Source organism: Physeter macrocephalus, chromosome 8 (genome assembly GCF_002837175.3).
Source record: "Physeter macrocephalus isolate SW-GA chromosome 8, ASM283717v5, whole genome shotgun sequence".
Taxonomy (NCBI): domain Eukaryota; kingdom Metazoa; phylum Chordata; class Mammalia; order Artiodactyla; family Physeteridae; genus Physeter; species Physeter macrocephalus.
In genome coordinates this window covers 137,403,119-137,412,544 of record NC_041221.1, presented here as the reverse complement: position 1 = coordinate 137,412,544, position 9,426 = coordinate 137,403,119, and positions in this window count along the sequence as shown.

The window sequence follows — 9,426 nt, the reverse complement described above, 5'->3', positions numbered from 1 at the left end:
TTCTACAGATAAGGAAAAAGACAATGGATAGTGTGATCATCTCTATTTCTGCTGATAACTTATTAGCAGATGCTTTCAGTAAGTGGTAGAGCAGAGATTCAAAACCAGGTCAGCTTGTGTCTTCCCTGCACTACACCACACTGTGTTTCTCTTATTCACCTGAAAAATGAGCTCTCCTTTTCTCGGATAGGAGAAAACCAAGGTACCAAGGAGAGATTCTAATATCAAAACATCACATTCTGATTTGGCAGGTCCTCTAAAAGTTAAACAGAATTCCCATATGACCCAGCAATCCATTCCTAGGTATACACCCAAAAAACTGAAAACAGGCACTCAAACAAGCACACATACACATATATTCATAGCTGTACTACAGCCACAAGGTGGAAACAGCCCAAAAGTCCATCAATGAATGGAAGGATAAACAAATTGTGGCAGATGCATACAATGGAATGTTATTCAGCCATAACAAGAAACGAAGCACTGATGCATGTTATAATGTAGATAAACCTCAAACACATATGCTATGGGAAAGAAGCCACACACAAAAGGTCACATATAGTATGATTCGATTTATATGAAATATCCAGAACACATAAATCCACAGAGACAGAACACATATTTGGTGGTTATCAGAGGTTGGGGGGAGGGGGAAATGGAGAGAAACTGCTTAACGGGTAGAGGGTTTCCTTTTGGGGTGATGAAAATGTTTTGGAACTAAATAGAGGCGATGATTATAAAACACTGTGAGTGCACTAAATGCCACTGAATTGTTCACTTTAACATGGTTAATTTTATGTTAGGTGAATTTCACCTCAAATTTTTTTTTTTTTTTTTTTTTTTTTGCCGCACCATACTGCATGCAGGATCTCACTCAGTTCCCCGAGCAGGGATTGAACCCATGCCCCCTACAGTGGAAGCGTGGAGTCTTAACCACTGGACGGCCAGGGAAGTCCCTCACCTCAATTTTTAAAAAACCACATTCCAGGAGCTGTGCTGGCACTCAGGAACACCAAATGTTTCCCATGGCACCTATGCTTAATGCTGTTAATTGGTTTTTAGGTTGTGCCAGAGAAGCCCTCTTTTGGAGGCAGTATGGTCAAATGGCTGGAGTACAGACAGCCTTGGTTCAAACCCCAGATCAACTACATATGTGACCTTGGGTGAATTTCTAAACCTCTGGTTACCAGTTTTCTCATCAGTGAAACTGGAATAAGGGTATCCACCTCATAGGGTTGTTTTAAGGACTAAGTGAGAGTATAATGCATGCAAAGCACTTGGAACAGTCCCTAGCACATGATAAATGCTCAGTTAATATTAGCTGCTATAATTATGATGATGAATCCCTATAGTGGGTTCACTGTTTCCAACTCCTCCATTTTCAAAAGTTTTTGTCATACTCTCTGTAATACATTTTATGCTGCAGAGACCTGTTTCTGCCAGGAAAGGAGCTGTTCTCCTCAAAGCAAACTGACTCCCCAATGAGGAGACCTCCAGCGACGAAATCCCAAGGATGTTCCGGAGGGACCCTTCCTGGTTTCTCTCTCCATCAGCAGTGAAGAGCTCCCAGGAAGTGAACCCGACACAGGATCATTAAAGCGATCCCTGTTCCCTTTGGCTGCCTGTGCAATTTAGTGCACTTATAGTGAGCTCTGTTTCTTGCTCATTTGCTACGTGGGATGACATTGTTCCCCTCCCAGCCCCAGGCTAGTTCCTGTGCTCTGTGGTGTGGAGACTTGGAGATGTGGGAAACATCCCACACAGCTGGTTGGCCAGCATCAGAGGTCCACCCTTGTGCAGACGGGTCACTAGGCTCAAAAAACATCCTGTCCACACCCGTAGCCTATCAGACCTGTGTCTCTCACCCATGCCCAGGTCACACATTCGATTTTTAAAAAATCATTGTTTTAGGGCTTCCCTGGTGGCACAGTGGTTGAGAGTCCGCCTGCCGATGCAGGGGACACGGGTTCATGCCCCGGTCCGGGAAGATCCCACATGCCACGGAGCGGCTGGGCCCGTGAGCCATGGCCGCTGAGCCTGCGCGTCCGGAGCCTGTGCTTCGCAACGAGAGAGGCCACAACAGTGAGAGGCCCGCGTACCGCAAAAAAAAAAAAAAAAAAAAAAAAAAAAGGTTAAAAATAATTAAAAGTGTTCCGTTTGCAAAAGGATACGCCCTGAAAAGGAAGCCTCTTCTGCTTCCTGCCCTTCAGCCTCTCAGCCTTTCAGTTCCCCTCCCCCAAGATCATCATGACTGTTTCTTGAATATCCTTCCAGAGACAGTCAACACATATAGGAACATATATTTATTCCTCTCTCCATGACCCCCACGCATATTCTAGCACAAATGATACCATACATGGAATTTGCATCTTGTTTTTTTTTTTAATTAACTATCTATCATGGTGGTGTTCATGTTAGTTCACAGAACTCCATCTCATTTTTAATGGATGCACTGTATTCCATTTTACAGGTACCCAAAGCTTTATCCAACCAGTTCCCGACTGATGGACATTTAGGTTGTTTCCAGTATTTGCCTTTAACAAGCAGGCTACAATGAATGCCCTTCTGGAAGGAAATGAGAATTCAATTTCCTTCTGTTGAGGTGAGGCTTCCTTCTCTTCCCTTAGCACTTTGCTCATAGAATTGCCTGTACATACAGGACATGTCCTGTATTTTGTCCTGCGTCCTGTATTGACTGTCAGGACACCCTGAATGTCTTGTATTCAGCTTTTTTCAATAAACTACTAAAATGTGTCGGAGCTATTTTTCCTCCACAGTACCTGGTGCTTAAATCACTTAAATGGCAACACCAGCTGAAAAGCGTATCTCCACAAATAAAAATTCAACCTCTTATGATCTCCTGCAGGTTTAGCTGAAGGAAATAAAAGGGGAGACTGAGAATTAAAGCTACTTATTTTCATATTCAGGAAAGGAGAACACTGTTCTTTGGCCAAAGTCCCAAGCTGTGACCAGTAACCGCGATGATGAGAAATAACTTACGATTTTTGTTCTGAAAATCAGCCAATCAGCGATACTCTCACTTCAGTAACTATGCTTCTGGATGTGAACAAATCCACGACCAAGCCTCTGAAAGGCAGCCAGTCAGTGACAGTCCCCACGCTCCTAGACGACAGCCAATCAGCAAGCGTCTCACTCCCAGGACCATGTTCGAAAGCTAGCCAGTCAAAGGCAACCTTGCTCCAGGGAGCAGCTGAAAGTCCTTACATCCTTAAATCCTTTCTCTTTTGAAAGTCCACCAGCTCCTGCGCCCAGGCTTCCCAAAACCTTCCATAAAATCAGCTCTGGCTTTGCTGGGGAGACTTTGCCTTAAAAGTGCAGTCTCACTTTCAGGCAAACAGGAAGTTCACCTTTTTTTTTTTTTAATCAGCTGTTAAATTCAATTTATGTTAGCTTGTAGTTTGGCAGCCCTTTCAACAGTTGGACCCAGTTTATAGTAAGTCAAGAGTTTGAACCTGTAAATGACAAATGCACTCTCACAGCTGTGAGATGATCAAATTCAATCTCTTTGATTCTTGAAGTGGTTTCTATTACTTTTTTTTAAACCTTCCTGCAATGTTTTTTTTTTTAATTAAGGTGTAACAGACATAACACTGTATTAGTTTCAGGTGAACAAAATATTTGATATTTGTAAATATTGCAAAATGATCACCACCATAAGCCTAGTTAACATGTCACCATACAGTTACAAAAATATTTTTTTTGTGATGAGGACTTTTCAGATCTACTCTCTAAGCAGCTTTAAAATCTGCAGTAAAGTTGAACTGTAGTCACCATTACATTACAGTCACATTACATCCCCATGATTTATTTACTTTATTGCTGGAAGCTTGTACCTTTTGGTCCTCTTCACCAATTTCTCCCACTCCTTACGCCCTCACCTGTGGCAACCACCAATCTGTTCTCTGTATCTGTGAGCTTGGTTTTTTGATTTTTTAAAAAAATTTATTTATTTCTTTATTGGCTGCATAGGGTCTTCATTGCTGCACACGGGCTTTCTCTAGTTGCTGCAAGTGGGGGCTACTCTTCGTTGTGGTATGTGGGTTTCTCATTGCGGTGGCTTCTCTTGTTGCAGAGCACGGGCTCTAGGCGCACGGACTTCAGTAGTTGTGATGCGTGGGCTCAGTGGTTGTGGCTCATGGGCTCTAGAGCGCAGGCTCAGTAGTTGTGGCGCACGGGCTTATTTGCTCTGCAGCATGTGGAATCTTCCCCGACCAGGGCTCGAACCTGTGTCCCCTGCATTGGCAGGAGGATTCTTAACCACTGCACCATCAGGGAAGCCCTTGATGTTATTTTAAATTTCACATATAAGTGTAATCATAGGCTATTCTGTCTTTGTCTTATTTTGCTTAGCATAATGCCCTCGAGGCCCATCCATTTTGTTGCTAATGGCAAGATTTCATTCTTTTTGATGGCTGAATAGTATTCCATTGTGTAATAAATACTGCATCTTCTTTTTAAAAAAAATATGTATTTATTTACTTACTTGGCTGCGCCTCATCTTAGTTGTGGCAGGCGGACTCCTTAGTTGTGGCATGCAAACTCTTAGTTGTGGCATGCATGTGGGATCTAGTTCCCTGATCAGGGATCGAACCTGGACCCCCTTCATTGGGAACATGGGGTCCTATCCACTGTGCCACCAGGGAAGTCCTTATACTGCATCTTCTTTATCTATTCATCCATCGATGGACACATGGGTTGTTTCCATACCTTGGCTGTTGTAAGTAATGCTGCAGTGAACACAGGGTTGCATGTATCTTTTTAAAAAAACATTTCTTTATTTATTTGGCTGCTCCGGGTCTTAGTTGCAGCACGTGGGATCTTTGTTGCAGCATGCTGGAATCTTTTAGTTGCAGCATGTGAACTCTTAGTTGCAGCATGCATGTGGGATCTAGTTCCCTGACCAGGGATCGAACCTGGGGCCCCTGCTTTGGGAGCTCAGAGTCTTAGCCACTGGACCACCAGGGAAGTCCTAACATACATCTTTTCGAATTAGTGTTTTCATTTTCTTCAGATAAATACCTAGGAGTGGAATTGCTGGATCGTATGGTAGTTCTATTTTTAATTTTTTAGGAACTTCCATACTGTTTTCCATAGTGGCTGCACCAATTTACATTTCCACCAACAGTGCACGAGGGTTCCCTTTTCTCCACATTCTCGCCAACACTTGTCATTTGTTGTCTTTTTGGTAACAGTCATCCTGACAAGTGTGAGATGATACCTCATTGTGGTTTTGATTTGCATTTCCTCATGATTAGTGATGCTGAGTATCTTTTCATGTACCTATTGGCCATCTGTATATCTTCCTTGGAAAATGTCTATTCAGATCCTCTACCTATTTTTAATTGGGATTGTTTGTTTGTTTTTTGCTATTCAGTTGTATGAGTTCCTTATATATTTTGGATATTAACACTTTATCAGAAATCTATTTTTCTGTATATATGAACCCCCAAATATAAAAGAGCAAGCATAAATTTTGTGCTGAACTTTCTGAGCAGTGAACATTTATTAAACATTTATTAAACGAGACAGAAATCCCTTCTGAAAGTTTCTGCAGTATGCAGTTGTTCATTTAATATAAAAAAGATGAAAAATCAGACATAAGCCAGCATATATCAACAACTAACCATAAGAGATGTATGATTTCCTTAACTAACACTAAGGAAAGTGATAAACAATTTTTTATTAGGAAAAATTCAGATTAAAAGATAACACAATCACAGCAGAAATGTAATGGACTTCCACACCTGTATATCATCATCAGTCTTTCAACTCAAGTAAGTGTTTGGATATACTACCACCAGAAGTGTTTTCAGGTTCCAAAATTGCAAACAAATTTTCAAATGCTAGGATGAAATCTACTGCCATAATAATAATATAATAGCTCCATTTATTACTACAGAGATTATCAAAGATCTAAATGTCTTGACCTTTTATGGCATAGCCAAAATGCAAATAATCACAGTGCAGAAACAAATTTTCCTTTGTGCAATATTTTTCTTGTGAAAAAGGCTTGCATATAAGGTTATTGCAAGTAGAATGCCTTTCAGATGAGACTTCAGAAACAGTAAAAATTTTTGCAGACACTCTCTTATTGAGTTAAGAGTTAATCACACACACACACACACCCGAAAACCAAAAACAGAGGGACACGGGAAACTTTTGGAGGTGATGGATAAATCTATTACTTTGATTATGGTGATTGTTCCCCAGGGAATGCATATGCCCATACTCATCAAATTATACACATTAAATATATGTAGTATTTTGTATATATTTTTAAAAGTTAGTAGTGCAAATCAAAACCACAATGAGGGACTTCCCTGGTGGTCCAGTGGTTAAGAATCCACCTTCCAATGCAGGGGACACAGGTTTGATCCCTGATCAGGGAACTAAGATCCCACAAGCCATGGGGCAACTAAACCCGTGCGCCACAACTACTGAGCCCGCACACTCTGGAGCCTGCACCGCAAGTGGAGAGAAGACCACGCGCCACAACAAAGAGCCCGGGTGCCGCTACGAAAGATCCCGTGTGCTGCAACTAAGACCCAACGCAGCCAAATAAATAAATTAACTAAAAAACACCACCACAATGAGATATCACGTCACACCTGTCAGAATGGCTATTACCAAAAAGACAACAAATAACAAGTTTTGGCGAGAATGTGGAGAAAAGGGAACCCTTGTGCACTGTTGGTGGGAATGTAAATTGGTGCAGCCACTATGGAAAATAGTGGCTCAAAAAATTAAAAACAGAACTACCATACGATCCAGCAATTCCACTCCTAGGTATTTATCTGAAGAAAAGAAAAACACTAATTCAGAAAGATGCACCCCGGGCTTCCCTGGTGGTGCAGTGGTTAAGAATCCGCCTGCCAATGCAGGGGACACGGGTTCAAGGCCTGGTACGGGAAGATCCCACATGCCGTGGAGCAACTAAGCCCATGCGCCACAACTACTGAGCCTGTGCTCTAGAGCCCACGAGCCACAACTACTGAGCCTGCGCGCCTAGAGCCCGTACTCCACAACAAGAGAAGCCACCGCAGTGAGAAGCCCGTGCACCGCAACGAGGAGTAGCCCCCGCTCGCTGCAACTAGAGAAAGCTTGCACACAGCAATGAAGACCCAACACAGCCAAAAATAAATAAATAAATAATTAATTAATTTTTAAAAAGATGCACCCCTATGTTCATTGCAGCATTATTTCCAAGATATGAAGCAACCTAAGTGCCCACTGATAGATGAATGGATAAAGAATATGTGGTACATATAATGGAATATTATTCAGCCATAAGAAAAGAATGAAATCTTGCCATTGGTGACAACATGGATGGACCTGGAGGGCATTATGCTAAGTCAGACGGACAAAGACAAATACTGTATGATTTCACTTATATGTGGAATCTAAAAGCAAAACAAATGAACAAACATAACAAAACAAACAGAGAACAACAGGTGTTGCCAGAGGGGAGAGGGGTGGGGGAATGAGAGAAATAGGTGAGGGAGATTAATAGGTATAAACTTCCAGTTACAAAATAAGAGTCATGGGTATGAAAAGTATAGCATGAGGAATATAGTCAATAATAATGTAATTTGTGTGTGTGTGTGTGTGTGTGTGTGTGGCCTCTTCCGTTGTTTTTTTTGTGGTAGGCGGGCCTCGCGCTGGTGTGGCCTCTCCCGTTGCGGGGCACAGGCTCCGGACGCGCAGGCCCAGTGGCCGTGGCTCATGGGCCCAGCCGCTCCGCGGCACGCTGGATCCTCCCAGACCGGGGCACGAACCTGCGTCCCCTGCATCGGCAGGCAGACTCTCAACCACTGCGCCACCAGGGAAGCCCAATAATGTAATATTTTTATATGGTGGCAGACGGTAACTAGATTTATTGTGGTGATCATTTTGTAACATATAGAAATATCGAATCACTATGTTGTATACCAGGAGCTAACACAGTGTTGTAGGTCAATTATACTTCAAAACCAAACAAACTCAACATATACACACTACTATGTATAAAATAGATAATCAACAAGGACCTACTGTATAGCACAGGGAACTCTACTCAATATTCTGTAATAACCTACATGGGAAAAGAATCTGAAAAAGAATAAATATATGTAGGGACTTCCCTGGCAGTCCAGTGGTTAAGACCCGCACTTCTACTGCAGGGGTGTAGGTTCGGTCGCTGGTCGGGGAATTAAGATCCCACATGCAGCGCAGCCAAAAAATAAATAAATAGAATAAAAATTAAATTAAAAAAATTTTTTTAAAACACAAAATATCTTCCCTCCTAAAAAAAAAAAAAAAGAAATTACTTGTGCATCACAACCAATTCTAAGGTCATTGCTAATATCCTAATATGGTAAAAACATTTTTATCATGAAGCTGTGATTCACCAAAATATATATTTGTATTGACACCACAGAAACAATTTTATCTTGAATGCTGGATATTTTAACTAAATTTATAATTGTGTTTACATTAATTTTGGATGTTTTACCTTTGGCAGAATGAACTTCTTAAAGCTTTATTCTGATTCCATGAATTGGTTGAAAAAAAATCAAATCCCCATTGGAGTTAACTGATATACTTAAAACACTGGATGACACTGATATCAAACTAGCATCATTCAGCTGTTTGTAAGGTTGTTCTTTTGCCCATGGAGCCCACACATTAACAGTTATCACTTCTCTTTCGATATGTACAAGGAAACTTGGAATAAAAAATGAATAAGATTAAAACAAACTCACAGAAAAAGAGATGAGATTTGCAGTTACCAGAGGCAGGGGGTGGAGGAAGGGGGAGCTGGATGAAGGTGGTCAAAAGGTACAAACTTCCTTTTAAAAGATAAATAAGTACTAGGGATGTAGTGTACAACATGATTAATATAATTAACACTGCTGTACATTATGAATGAAAGATGTTGAGTAAAACCTAAGAGTTCTTATCATAGGTAAAAACATTTTTTTCTTTTATTTTGTATCTATGAGATGATGTTCACTAAACTTATTGTGGTAATCATTTCATGATGAATGTAAGTCAGATCATTATGCTGTACACCTTAAACTTATACAGTGCTGTATGCCAATTATATCTTAATAAAACTGGAAGAAAAAAAATTTCCCAAATAAATGCACCAAATACACATTTTGGCTGAATAACTGAATGTTTATATCAGTATTTGACCAAAGTCAAGGTCAAAATGCAATACTACAATCACAGAATGAACTTCTTGGATATCAGAATAAAGTCGAAATTTTATTTTAAAAATAAAGAGTTAGGGCTTCCCTGGTGGCGCAGTGGTTGAGAGTCCGCCTGCCGATGCAGGAGACACGGGTTCGTGGCCCGGTCCGGGAAGATCCCACATGCCGCGGAGCGGCTGGGCCCGTGAGCCATGGCCGCTGAGCCTGCGCG